Source organism: Amblyomma mixtum, unplaced genomic scaffold, assembly GCF_055824585.1.
Source record: "Amblyomma mixtum isolate Tamu unplaced genomic scaffold, ASM5582458v1 scaffold_21, whole genome shotgun sequence".
Classification (NCBI taxonomy): domain Eukaryota; kingdom Metazoa; phylum Arthropoda; class Arachnida; order Ixodida; family Ixodidae; genus Amblyomma; species Amblyomma mixtum.
The window spans coordinates 643187-655686 of NW_028317718.1; the positions used below are offsets into that span (position 1 = coordinate 643187).

A 12500-nucleotide genomic window follows, 5' to 3' on the forward strand; every position below is an offset into this window, starting at 1 on the left:
GGTAGACGGGGTCGCTTTATTCGGACTTTGCCGTTCGGGCGCGTCTGCCCCGGTAGACGGGGTTGCCTCTTTCGGACTTTGCCGTTCCGGCGCGTCTGCCCCGGTAGACGGGGTTGCCTCTTTCGGACTTTGCCGTTCCGGCGCGTCTGCCCCGGTAGACGGGGTCGCTTTATTCGGACTTTGCCGTTCGGGCGCGTCTGCCCCGGTAGACGGGGTCGCTTTATTCGGACTTTGCCGTTCGGGCGCGTCTGCCCCGGTAGACGGGGTCGCTTTATTCGGACTTTGCCGTTCGGGCGCGTCTGCCCCGGTAGACGGGGTCGCCTCTTTCGGACTTTGCCGTTCGGGCGCGTCTGCCCCGGTAGACGGGGTCGCCTCTTTCGGACTTTGCCGTTCGGGCGCGTCTGCCCCGGTAGACGGGGTTGCCTCTTTCGGACTTTGCCGTTCCGGCGCGTCTGCCCCGGTAGACGGGGTTGCCTCTTTCGGACTTTGCCGTTCCGGCGCGTCTGCCCCGGTAGACGGGGTCGCTTTATTCGGACTTTGCCGTTCGGGCGCGTCTGCCCCGGTAGACGGGGTCGCTTTATTCGGACTTTGCCGTTCGGGCGCGTCTGCCCCGGTAGACGGGGTTGCCTCTTTCGGACTTTGCCGTTCCGGCGCGTCTGCCCCGGTAGACGGGGTCGCTTTATTCGGACTTTGCCGTTCGGGCGCGTCTGCCCCGGTAGACGGGGTCGCTTTATTCGGACTTTGCCGTTCGGGCGCGTCTGCCCCGGTAGACGGGGTCGCCTCTTTCGGACTTTGCCGTTCGGGCGCGTCTGCCCCGGTAGACGGGGTCGCCTCTTTCGGACTTTGCCGTTCGGGCGCGTCTGCCCCGGTAGACGGGGTCGCTTTATTCGGACTTTGCCGTTCGGGCGCGTTCGCCCCGGCCGACGCGGGACGAAAGTCGTTTGCGACTTTGCCTTCCCTGTGTAGGGCGTTCAAAGGCGAATCTTTTGTTACCAATCTCGTCACTTTGCTGCCAGTCTGGGCCGAGATACGTGCGATTGAACGGTATCGCCTAGGCAGACGCGGTACGGGGTTTTCGAATTTTTAAAGGTCCTTTTCTTTGGCGGAGCACGACGAATTTTACAGCGCCGCGTCGGCCGCGCTGCGGCGCATCTTTTTCGATCATCACATTGCGGTCGGAGCAGCGGGCGATTAACCGCTCGCGACAGGGAGACTTTGACCATTTCAAACTTTTCACGGCCGGCCCCTATGTCTCAAGCCTACGAATTTGAAGTCAGTGTGCAGGCGAATCTTTTGCCACCGGTCCCGTCGTTTTCCTGCCATTCTCGCTCGAGATAGGGGCGATTCAACAGTCTCGCCTAGGCAGACGCGGTCCCGCCTAGGCAGACGCGGTTCCCTCCCCGGCGAACGCGGTAAATGGTCTTCGAGTTTTTAGAGGCACTTTTACCTGGCGGAACGCGACGAAATTTACGCCACGCGTCGGCCGCGCCGGCGCGCATCTTGTGCAGTCATCCCCGACCCGCTGCTTCCAATGTAGCCGGAGCAGCGGGTGATTGACCAGTCTCGCAAGGGGCCGCCTTTTCGAATTCTCGCGGCCGTCGCCTTGAGCGCAGCCGCTCAGTTTTTAGTTGCGCGCGTTGGGCTGAGAAGGGCGAACATTTTGAGACCTCTCCCGTCCCTTTCGCGCAACGCAAGGCAGAGTTACGCTCGTTTGAAGCTCGCCTAGGCAGACGCGGTCCCGCCTAGGCAGACGCGGTTGCCTCCCCGGCGGACGCGGTGAACGGTCTTCGAACTTTTAAGGGCACTTTTAACTGGCGGAACGCGACGAAATTTACGCCACGTGTCGGCCGCACCGCGACGCATCTTGTGCAGTCATCGCCGACTCGCTGCTTCCAATGCAGCCGGAGCAGCGGGCGATTGACCAGGCTCGCAAGGGGCCGCCTTTTGTAATCTTCGCGGCCGTTCCCGTGGGCGAATCCGCTCCATTTTTAGATCCGCGTGTGGGGCTGAGAAAGGCGAACATTTTGAGACCTTTCTCGTCCCTTTCGCGCAACGCGAGTGAGAGTTACGCTCGTTTGAAGCTCGCCTAGGCAGACGCGGTCCCGCCTAGGCAGACGCGGTAAATGGTCTTCGAATTTTTAAAGGCACTTTGAACTGGCGGAGCGCGACGAAATTTACGCCACGGTTCGGCCGCGCCGGCGCGCATCTTGTGCAGTTATCGCGGACTCGCTGCTTGCACTGTAGCCGGAGCAGCAGGTGATTGACCAGGCTCGCAAGGGGCCGCCTTTTCTAGTCTTCGCGGCGGTTCCCGTGGGCGCAGCCGCTCAATTTCTAGTTCCGCGCGTTGGGCTGAGAGAGGCGAACATTTTGAGACCTTTCCCGTCCCTTTCGCGCAACGCAAGTGAGAGTTACGCTCGTTTGAAGCTCGCCTAGGCAGACGCGGTCTCGCCTAGGCAGACGCGGTTGCCTCCCCGGCGGACGCGGTAAACGGTCTTCGAGTTTTTAAAGGCACTTTGAACTGGCGGAGCGCGACCAAATTTACGCCACGGTTCGGCCGCGCAGGCGCGCATCTTGTGCAGTTATCGCGGACTCGCTGCTTGCACTGTAGCCGGAGCAGCAGGTGATTGACCAGGCTCGCAAGGGGCCGCCTTTTCTAATCTTCGCGGCGGTTCCCGTGGGCGCAGCCGCTCAATTTTTAGTTCCGCGTGTGGGGCTGAGAAAGGCGAACATTTTGAGACCTTTCCCGTCCCTTTCGCGCAACGCAAGTGAGAGTTACGCTCGTTTGAAGCTCGCCTAGGCAGACGCGGTCCCGCCTAGGCAGACGCGGTAAATGGTCTTCGAATTTTTAAAGGCACTTTGAACTGGCGGAACGCGACGAAATTTACGCCACGGTTCGGCCGCGCAGGCGCGCATCTTGTGCAGTTATCGCGGACTCGCTGCTTGCACTGTAGCCGGAGCAGCAGGTGATTGACCAGGCTCGCAAGGGGCCGCCTTTTCTAATCTTCGCGGCCGTTCCCGTGGGCGAATCCGCTCCATTTTTAGATCCGCGTGTGGGGCCGAGAAAGGCGAACATTTTGAGACCTTTCCCGTCCCTTTCGCGCAACGCAAGTGAGAGTTACGCTCGTTTGAAGCTCGCCTAGGCAGACGCGGTCCCGCCTAGGCAGACGCGGTAAATGGTCTTCGAATTTTTAAAGGCACTTTGAACTGGCGGAGCGCGACGAAATTTACGCCACGGTTCGGCCGCGCCGGCGCGCATCTTGTGCAGTTATCGCGGACTCGCTGCTTGCACTGTAGCCGGAGCAGCACGTGATTGACCAGGCTCGCAAGGGGCCGCCTTTTCTAATCTTCGCGGCCGTTCCCGTGGGCGAATCCGCTCCATTTTTAGATCCGCGTGTGGGGCCGAGAAAGGCGAACATTTTGAGACCTTTCCCGTCCCTTTCGCGCAACGCAAGTGAGAGTTACGCTCGTTTGAAGCTCGCCTAGGCAGACGCGGTCCCGCCTAGGCAGACGCGGTAAATGGTCTTCGAATTTTTAAAGGCACTTTGAACTGGCGGAGCGCGACGAAATTTACGCCACGGTTCGGCCGCGCCGGCGCGCATCTTGTGCAGTTATCGCGGACTCGCTGCTTGCACTGTAGCCGGAGCAGCACGTGATTGACCAGGCTCGCAAGGGGCCGCCTTTTCTAATCTTCGCGGCCGTTCCCGTGGGCGAATCCGCTCCATTTTTAGATCCGCGTGTGGGGCCGAGAAAGGCGAACATTTTGAGGCCTTTCCCGTCCCTTTCGCGCAACGCAAGTGAGAGTTACGCTCGTTTGAAGCTCGCCTAGGCAGACGCGGTCCCGCCTAGGCAGACGCGGTTGCCTCCCCGGCGGACGCGGTAAATGGTCTTCGAATTTTTAAAGGCACTTTGAACTGGCGGAGCGCGACGAAATTTACGCCACGGTTCGGCCGCGCCGGCGCGCATCTTGTGCAGTTATCGCGGACTCGCTGCTTGCACTGTAGCCGGAGCAGCAGGTGATTGACCAGGCTCGCAAGGGGCCGCCTTTTCTAATCTTCGCGGCCGTTCCCGTGGGCGAATCCGCTCCATTTTTAGATCCGCGTGTGGGGCTGAGAAAGGCGAACATTTTGAGGCCTTTCCCGTCCCTTTCGCGCAACGCAAGTGAGAGTTACGCTCGTTTGAAGCTCGCCTAGGCAGACGCGGTCCCGCCTAGGCAGACGCGGTTGCCTCCCCGGCGGACGCGGTAAACGGTCTTCGAGTTTTTAAAGGCACTTTGAACTGGCGGAGCGCGACCAAATTTACGCCACGGTTCGGCCGCGCCGGCGCGCATCTTGTGCAGTCATCGCCGACCCGCTGCTTGCACTGTAGCCGGAGCAGCGGGCGATTGAGCAGTCTCGCAAGGGGCCGCCTTTTCTAATCTTCGCGGCCGTTCCCGTGGGCGAATCCGCTCCATTTTTAGATCCGCGTGTGGGGCTGAGAAAGGCGAACATTTTGAGACCTTTCCCGTCCCTTTCGCCCAACGCAAGTGAGAGTTACGCTCGTTTGAAGCTCGCCTAGGCAGACGCGGTTGCCTCCCCGGCGGACGCGGTAAATGGTCTTCGAGTTTTTAAAGGCACTTTGAACTGGCGGAGCGCGACCAAATTTACGCCACGGTTCGGCCGCGCCGGCGCGCATCTTGTGCTGTCATCGCGGACTCGCTGCTTGCACTGTAGCCGGAGCAGCGGGCGATTGACCAGTATCGCAAGGGGCCGCCTTTTCTAATCTTCGCGGCCGTTCCCGTGGGCGAATCCGCTCCATTTTTAGTTCCGCGCGTTGGGCTGAGAAAGGCGAACATTTTGAGACCTTTCCCGTCCGTTTCGCGCAACGCAAGTGAGAGTTACGCTCGTTTGAAGCTCGCCTAGGCAGACGCGGTCCCGCCTAGGCAGACGCGGTTGCCTCCCCGGCGGACGCGGTAAACGGTCTTCGAATTTTTAAAGGCACTTTGAACTGGCGGAGCGCGACGAAATTTACGCCACGGTTCGGCCGCGCCGGCGCGCATCTTGTGCAGTCATCGCCGACCCGCTGCGTCCACTGCAGCCGGAGCAGCGGGCGATTGACCAGTATCGCAAGGGGCCGCCTTTTCGAATTCTCGCGGCCGTTGCCTTGAGCGCAGCCGCTCAATTTCTAGTTGCGCGCGTTGGGCTGAGAAAGGCGAACATTTTGAGACCTTTCCCGTCCGTTTCGCGCAACGCAAGTGAGAGTTGCGCTCGTTTGAAGCTCGCCTAGGCAGACGCGGTCCCGCCTAGGCAGACGCGGTAAATTGTCTTCGAATTTTTAAAGGCACTTTGAACTGGCGGAGCGCGACGAAATTTACGCCACGGTTCGGCCGCGCCGGCGCGCATCTTGTGCAGTTATCGCGGACTCGCTGCTTGCACTGTAGCCGGAGCAGCAGGTGATTGACCAGGCTCGCAAGGGGCCGCCTTTTCTAATCTTCGCGGCCGTTCCCGTGGACGAATCCGCTCCATTTTTAGATCCGCGTGTGGGGCTGAGAAAGGCGAGCATTTTGAGACCTTTCTCGTCCCTTTCGCGCAACGCAAGTGAGAGTTACGCTCGTTTGAAGCTCGCCTAGGCAGACGCGGTCCCGCCTAGGCAGACGCGGTTGCCTCCCCGGCGGACGCGGTAAACGGTTTTCGAATATTTAAAGGCACTTTCACCTGGCGGAACGAGACGAAATTTACGCCACGTGTCGGCCGCGCTGCCGCCCATCTTGTGCAGTCCTCCTCGACCCGCTGCTTCCACTGTAGCCGGAGCAGCGGGTGATTGACCAGGTTCGCAAGGGGCCGCCTTTTCGAATGTTCACGGCCGTTCCCGTGGGCGCAGCCGCTCAATTTTTAGTTCCGCGTGTGGGGCTGAGAAAGGCGAATATTTTGAGACCTTTCCCGTCCCTTTCGCGCAACGGAAGGCAGAGTTACGTTCGTTTGAAGCCCGCTCCGGTAGACGCGCTTATGACCCGCGGGGGTCTGGGTACTTATCGCTGCGTATATAAGGGGGCATACCGCCTAGGCAGACGCGAAACAGTAAAGCGTCCGCTTTGTCAGCAAAGTCCGAAACGGACCTCTCGACGCCCGGGAGGTGAATTCGGGCTTTAGGCGGCCTCGGCAGATGTGATTTTCATGAGTTTGTGCATTATTTATGCGAGTTTTGCGGCGAACGCGCCTCGAGTACGGCGGCTCGCCCGACGGCTATGTCCACGAGTACGGCTCGTGCGGGGCGCCGCGGAAGCGCGGTTGTGCGATGCCGCAGCAAAGCGCGCACGATTTGAGTGGCTTTTGCGGCGAACGCTCCTCGAGTACGGCGGTTCGCCCGATGACAATGTCCACGAGTACGGCTCGTGCGGGGCGCCGCGGAAGTGCTTTTTTGCGATGCCGCAGCAAAGCGCGCTCGATTTGAGGGGCTCTTGCCGCCAACGCGCCTCGAGTACGGCGGTTGGCCCGATGACAATGTCCACGAGTACGGCTCGTGCGGGGCGCCGGGGAAGCGCTTTTGTGCGATGCCGCAGGAAAGCGCGCACGTTTTGAGCGGCTCTTGCGGCGAACGCGCCTCGAGTACGGCGGTTCGCCCGACGGCTATGTCCACGAGTACGGCTCGTGCGGGGCGCCGGGGCAGCGCTTTCGTGCGATGCCGCAGGAAAGCGTGCACGATTTGAGCGGCTCTTGCGGCGAACGCGCCTCGAGTACGGCGGTTCGCCCGATGACCATGTCCACGAGTACGGCTCGTGCGGGGCGCCGGGGCAGCGCTTTCGTGCGATGCCGCAGGAAAGCGCGCACGATTTGAGCGGCTCTTGCGGCGAACGCGCCTCGAGTACGGCGGTTCGCCCGATGACCATGTCCACGAGTACGGCTCGTGCGGGGCGCCGGGGCAGCGCTTTCGTGCGATGCCGCAGGAAAGCGCGCACGATTTGAGCGGCTCTTGCGGCGAACGCGCCTCGAGTACGGCGCTTCGCCCGACGGCTATGTCCACGAGTACGGCTCGTGCGGGGCGCCGGGGATGCGCTTTTGTGCGATGCCGCAGCAAAGCGCGCACGATTTGTGGGGGTCTTGCCGCCAACGCGCCTCGAGTACGGCGGTTCGCCCGATGACAATGTCCACGAGTACGGCTCGTGCGGGGCGCCGGGGCAGCGCTTTCGTGCGATGCCGCAGGAAAGCGCGCACGATTTGAGCGGCTCTTGCGGCGAACGCGCCTCGAGTACGGCGGTTCGCCCGACGGCTATGTCCACGAGTACGGCTCGTGCGGGGCGCCGCGGAAGCGCGGCGTTGTGATGCCGCGGCAAAGCGCGCACGATTTGTGCGGCCCTTGCGGCGAAAGTGGCACGAGTACGGCGATTTACTCACCCACGGAGGTCTGGGTACTTATCGCTGCTATTATATGGGGGTCCCAGTGGAGCAGTCGGCGGCGCGCGCCCGCGTGTGCGCGCCGTGACCGGGTCTGATATGCGGCCTCGTGCCCAGCGTGTCCCCGTCCCTCGGACCCCACGGCATTCGTCTGCAGCCTCATCCGCGTCTGCGATAGGGGCTGGTTGTCGGACGACGCTGTTTCCACGTTTTACGAGGTGTGTTCCGTGCTACCCGGACTCGATTCCGTGCGAGCGCGCCGAAGACGCGGGCGTGTCCCGTCGTCTGGCGGCTTGGCCGTCTCGGCTACGCAGCAAGCGCCGTCCAGTTGCCTAATGCTGCGGCCCTAGAGGCCGATGTGCGCACTGGTGGGCGCGTTACAAATGCTTTGCCTAAAGGCACACGTGCTCTCTTGCCGCGTGGCGATTGCCGTACCTACGGGTCGGATGCCGCAGCGAGCTCGAACGATGCACGGGCAGCGCAAGCTGCCGCGAAAAAGATGCGTCGCGCGCTGGGGGTTTATGGCGGCCCTATCGGCGGCGACGAGGCACCCTTCTGGGGCGAAAAGGGAATGCCTATGCATCATACCTGGTTGATCCTGCCAGTAATCATATGCTTGTCTCAAAGATTAAGCCATGCATGTCTAAGTACATGCCGAAATAAGGCGAAACCGCGAATGGCTCATTAAATCAGTTATGGTTCCTTAGATCGTTTCTTTCTACTTGGACAACTGTGGCAATTCTAGAGCTAATACATGCATTGAGCCTGAAGGCCTTTGGCTGACGGGCGCTTTTATTAGACCAAGACCCATCGGGCTCTGCCCGTACTCTGTGGTGACTCTGGATAACTTTGTGCTGATCGCATGGCCATGAGCCGGCGACGTTTCTTTCAAGTGTCTGCCTTATCAACTTTCGATGGTAGGTTACTTGCCTACCATGGTTGTTACGGGTAACGGAGAATCAGGGTTCGATTCCGGAGAGGGAGCCTGAGAAACGGCTACCACATCCAAGGAAGGCAGCAGGCGCGCAAATTACCCACTCCCGGCACGGGGAGGTAGTGACGAAAAATAACAATACGGGACTCTTTTGAGGCCCCGTAATTGAAATGAGTACACTCTAAATCCTTTAACGAGGATCAATTGGAGGGCAAGTCTGGTGCCAGCAGCCGCGGTAATTCCAGCTCCAATAGCGTATACTAAAGCTGCTGCGGTTAAAAAGCTCGTAGTTGGATCTCAGTTCCAGACGAGTAGTGCATCTACCCGATGCGACGGCTCGGACTGAACATCATGCCGGTCCTCTCTTGGTGCCCTTCATTGGTGCGTCTCGAGGTGGCCTGCGCTTTTACTTTGAAAAAATTAGAGTGCTCAACGCAGGCGAGTCGCCTGAATAAACTTGCATGGAATAATAGAACAAGACCCCGTTTCTGTTCTGTTGGTTTTTGGAATACGGGGTAATGATTAAGAGGGACAGACGGGGGCATTCGTATTGCGGCGCTAGAGGTGAAATTCTTGGACCGTCGCAAGACGAACTACTGCGAAAGCATTTGCCAAGAATGTTTTCTTTGATCAAGAACGAAAGTCAGAGGTTCGAAGGCGATCAGATACCGCCCTAGTTCTGACCATAAACGATGCCAACCAGCGATCCGCCTGAGTTACTCAAATGACTCGGCGGGCAGCTTCCGGGAAACCAAAGTATTTGGGTTCCGGGGGAAGTATGGTTGCAAAGCTGAAACTTAAAGGAATTGACGGAAGGGCACCACCAGGAGTGGAGCCTGCGGCTTAATTTGACTCAACACGGGAAAACTTACCCGGCCCGGACACTGGGAGGATTGACAGATTGAGAGCTCTTTCTTGATTCGGTGGATGGTGGTGCATGGCCGTTCTTAGTTGGTGGAGCGATTTGTCTGGTTAATTCCGATAACGAACGAGACTCTAGCCTATTAAATAGGTGCGGGGTTCCCAGCACCTTACAACCTTCTTAGAGGGACAAGCGGCTCCTAGCCGCACGAAACAGAGCAATAACAGGTCTGTGATGCCCTTAGATGTCCGGGGCCGCACGCGCGCTACACTGAAGGAAGCAGCGTGTCTTTATCCCTGTCTGAAAAGACTGGGTAACCCGTGGAACTTCTTTCGTGATTGGGATAGGGGCTTGCAATTGTTCCCCTTGAACGAGGAATTCCCAGTAAGCGCGAGTCATAAGCTCGCGTTGATTACGTCCCTGCCCTTTGTACACACCGCCCGTCGCTACTACCGATTGAATGATTTAGTGAGGTCTTCGGACCGATGTCCGGCGCGGCCTTTCGGTTGCGCCGGTCTGTTGGAAAGATGACCAAACTTGATCATTTAGAGGAAGTAAAAGTCGTAACAAGGTTTCCGTAGGTGAACCTGCGGAAGGATCATTACCGGATTGTGCTTGTCACACCCGGCGCCGCCCCCACTTATAAGCGGGGGAAGGCCTCAACCGCGGAGTTGCGAGATTCTGAAGCCGCTTCTCTGCACAAACTGTTGCGCCCAGCGGAGCTCCGTCACCAAGGGAAAGTCGGACGGGCTGTATCCGCAGGTTTGAACGGCGTAACGCACCACTCATGGTGGGCTTTCGGTTGTCGACAACCGTCGAAGAGGCGCAAACAGAGCCGGTAGGCAGGCCGAGGGAAAGGCCTGCCCGCTGCCAAGGGAACGGCGGCGGCTGCTGCGAAGTACGAAAGGAAACGCTGCTCGCTGGCTTTGTCGTGTTGCGACCACGAGTCGGTAGGCGGGCCGAGGGAAAGGCCTACCCGCTGCCAAGGGAACGGCGGCGGCTGCTGCGAAGTACGAAAGGAAACGCTGCTCGCTGGCTTTGTCGTGTTGCGACCACGAGTCGGTAGGCGGGCCGAGGGAAAGGCCTGCCCGCTGCCAAGGGAACGGCGGCGGCTGCTGCGAAGTACGAAAGGAAACGCTGCTCGCTGGCTTTGTCGTGTTGCGACCACGAGTCGGTAGGCGGGCCGAGGGAAAGGCCTGCCCGCTGCCAAGGGAACGGCGGCGGCTGCTGCGAAGTACGAGAGGAACCGCGGCTCGCTGGCTTTGTCGTGTTGCGACCACCAGTCGGTAGGCGGGCCGAGGGAAAGGCCTGCCCGCTGCCAAGGGAACGGCGGCGGCTGCTGCGAAGTACGAGAGGAACCGCGGCTCGCTGGCTGGGAAACTGCGCTTCTGCGCGACGCGCACGCGGCGGGACGCGCGCGGCCCAGGGAACGGCCGCGCGCGAAAGGTCTCGCACTGCGGGCGCGGAGTCTGACGCCGCGCCGACGGCGCGAAAGGAGGCACCGGGACCGAAAAGGACGAGGGATTATAATCCCGCACTTTGAACGCATTCGCGGCAGCCGGGTTCTCTTGCTGCTTCGTCCTTCCCAGCCTTCGAGTAGTCTGTCGGTGCGCTACCGAAACGCCGTCCATGGCACTGTGGCCGGTGGGCTCCTATTGCGGGAGTAGACTGATGAACGTCCGCTTTGCGGCTTGTTCCAAGTACGCGCTGCGTAGCCACGGCTAGGCGGTGCCTGTCTCCTTGCGAAGCAATGATGTGGCGAAATGGTCGAGTAGGGAGCAGCACGATGGCGCACCCGGGGGCGACCGGACCGGGGGGCGTTGGGAAAACCCCCTCCCCTACAAAAGGGTGCAGCAGCGGTAGGCGGTGATGACTCGCCTTGAAAGATGTGAACAGCAGTTGAGTGTGAACAGCAACAAAAAAAACCGCTGCTGGAGTCCGGGGGTAGCGTCGCTGCAGATCGCAGAAAGGTGCGTGAGGACGGTGGCACAGAGCTCCAAGAATGTATATTTCTAGCAAACGCCGGTGCTTCGAGGTGTTCTGCGGTCAGGCCCGTGCGGGCGGAGCGGGCGTGCCCAAGAAGGCACAAGAAGACCCACCTCTGATGAAGACCGGAATTGGAGCGTCACGCGTCGGCTCAGCACTTCTGCCTTAGTGGTTGCCAAATGCCTCGTCATCCTATTAGTGACGCGCAAGCCATTATCGCACAAAAGCTTCGAGAGACTTTGCTCGCTTTGGCTTTGAGGCACGCGCAGCATGCCGAACGGACGGCTGCGAGGCGCGAAAGACGTCGGTCGAAACTGCGACTGGAGACCAGGGGAAAAGCCCGGTGCCTAAAACCCTGGTTGTACTGTACGGATTTGAACAAACCAAACGCACGACTCTAAGCGGTGGATCACTCGGTTCTCGGGTCGATGAAGAACGCAGCCAGCTGCGAGACTTGGTGTGAATTGCAGGACACACTGAGCACTGATTCTTCGAACGCACATTGCGCCCTTGGGTCTTCCCTTGGGTTCGTCTGTCTGAGGGTCGGATCATATATCAAGAGAGGCGCCGGCGCCCGGGGATGGCGCGGCCGGCGACTCGTTTTGACCGTGTCGGCAAAGAGGACGGCTCTGTACGGAACGCCGAAGATCCCTCGAAAGACTTTGCGAATGAGGAGGAGAGCGGGTCGAACCCTTCAGCCGCGCGCAAAGCGGCAGAGTCGGGTCGCCCTGCGCTGACGTAACGCGGGCCGGCGGCTGCTAGCCGTAGAGCGTCACGCCTCAGAAAGCGACCGCCGCAGGAAGGGATTACCTGCAGGGAAAGAGCGGTCCGACGGGAGACGAGGCTGTTTGGACGGGCGGCGAAGCGCTGCCTGCTGGCCCGCGGAGAAGTAGCCGAACTGCTGCGAGAAGCGCAGAGACGGGAACGCCCTGTTCCGGGCACGCCCGCGCGAGAAAAAGGGATACCTCGCGCGGGGTGCAGGGAGGTGACGGGCGCGAGCGCGGTGTGCGCAGCACAGTTCGGCAAAGCGCAGAGGCGCGCCGTGTGCGCGGCAACGAAGGGGTCCCCCGGACCCTGTGCGGAAAGGGACCGCCTCCTCGAGTGGGCGCGAAGTCGAGTACGGGTCGAACGGACGCGATCTCGTTGCGAGCGCAGTCCGCCGTCGGTCTAAGTGCTTCGCAGTCTCTGCCCCGAGAAAAACTGGGCCACTCCAGTTGGGGCGGGGGCGACGCAAAACTCTGACGATGCCCCTACGCCAGGCCGAGGTCGTTCTCTCGAGGGAAAGAGAGGCGGCAGGGAATTTATTCGGTCGCGGCGGTCGGGGGTTCACACTCTCTGCGTTCAGTGTTCC

At 60.4% G+C, this 12500-nt stretch overlaps 2 non-coding genes across 2 annotated transcripts; both read left to right on the forward strand.

The window, feature by feature from the left end:
• Window positions 1–7952: 7952 nt before the first annotated feature.
• Window positions 7953–9767, forward strand: LOC149324667 (small subunit ribosomal RNA). Its single transcript, XR_016286734.1, has one exon. It is a non-coding gene; the product is annotated as a small subunit ribosomal RNA (ribosomal RNA).
• A 1775-nt stretch (window positions 9768–11542) lies between these two features.
• Window positions 11543–11695, forward strand: LOC149324668 (5.8S ribosomal RNA). Its single transcript, XR_016286794.1, has one exon. It is a non-coding gene; the product is annotated as a 5.8S ribosomal RNA (ribosomal RNA).
• The last annotated feature ends 805 nt before the right edge of the window (window positions 11696–12500 follow it).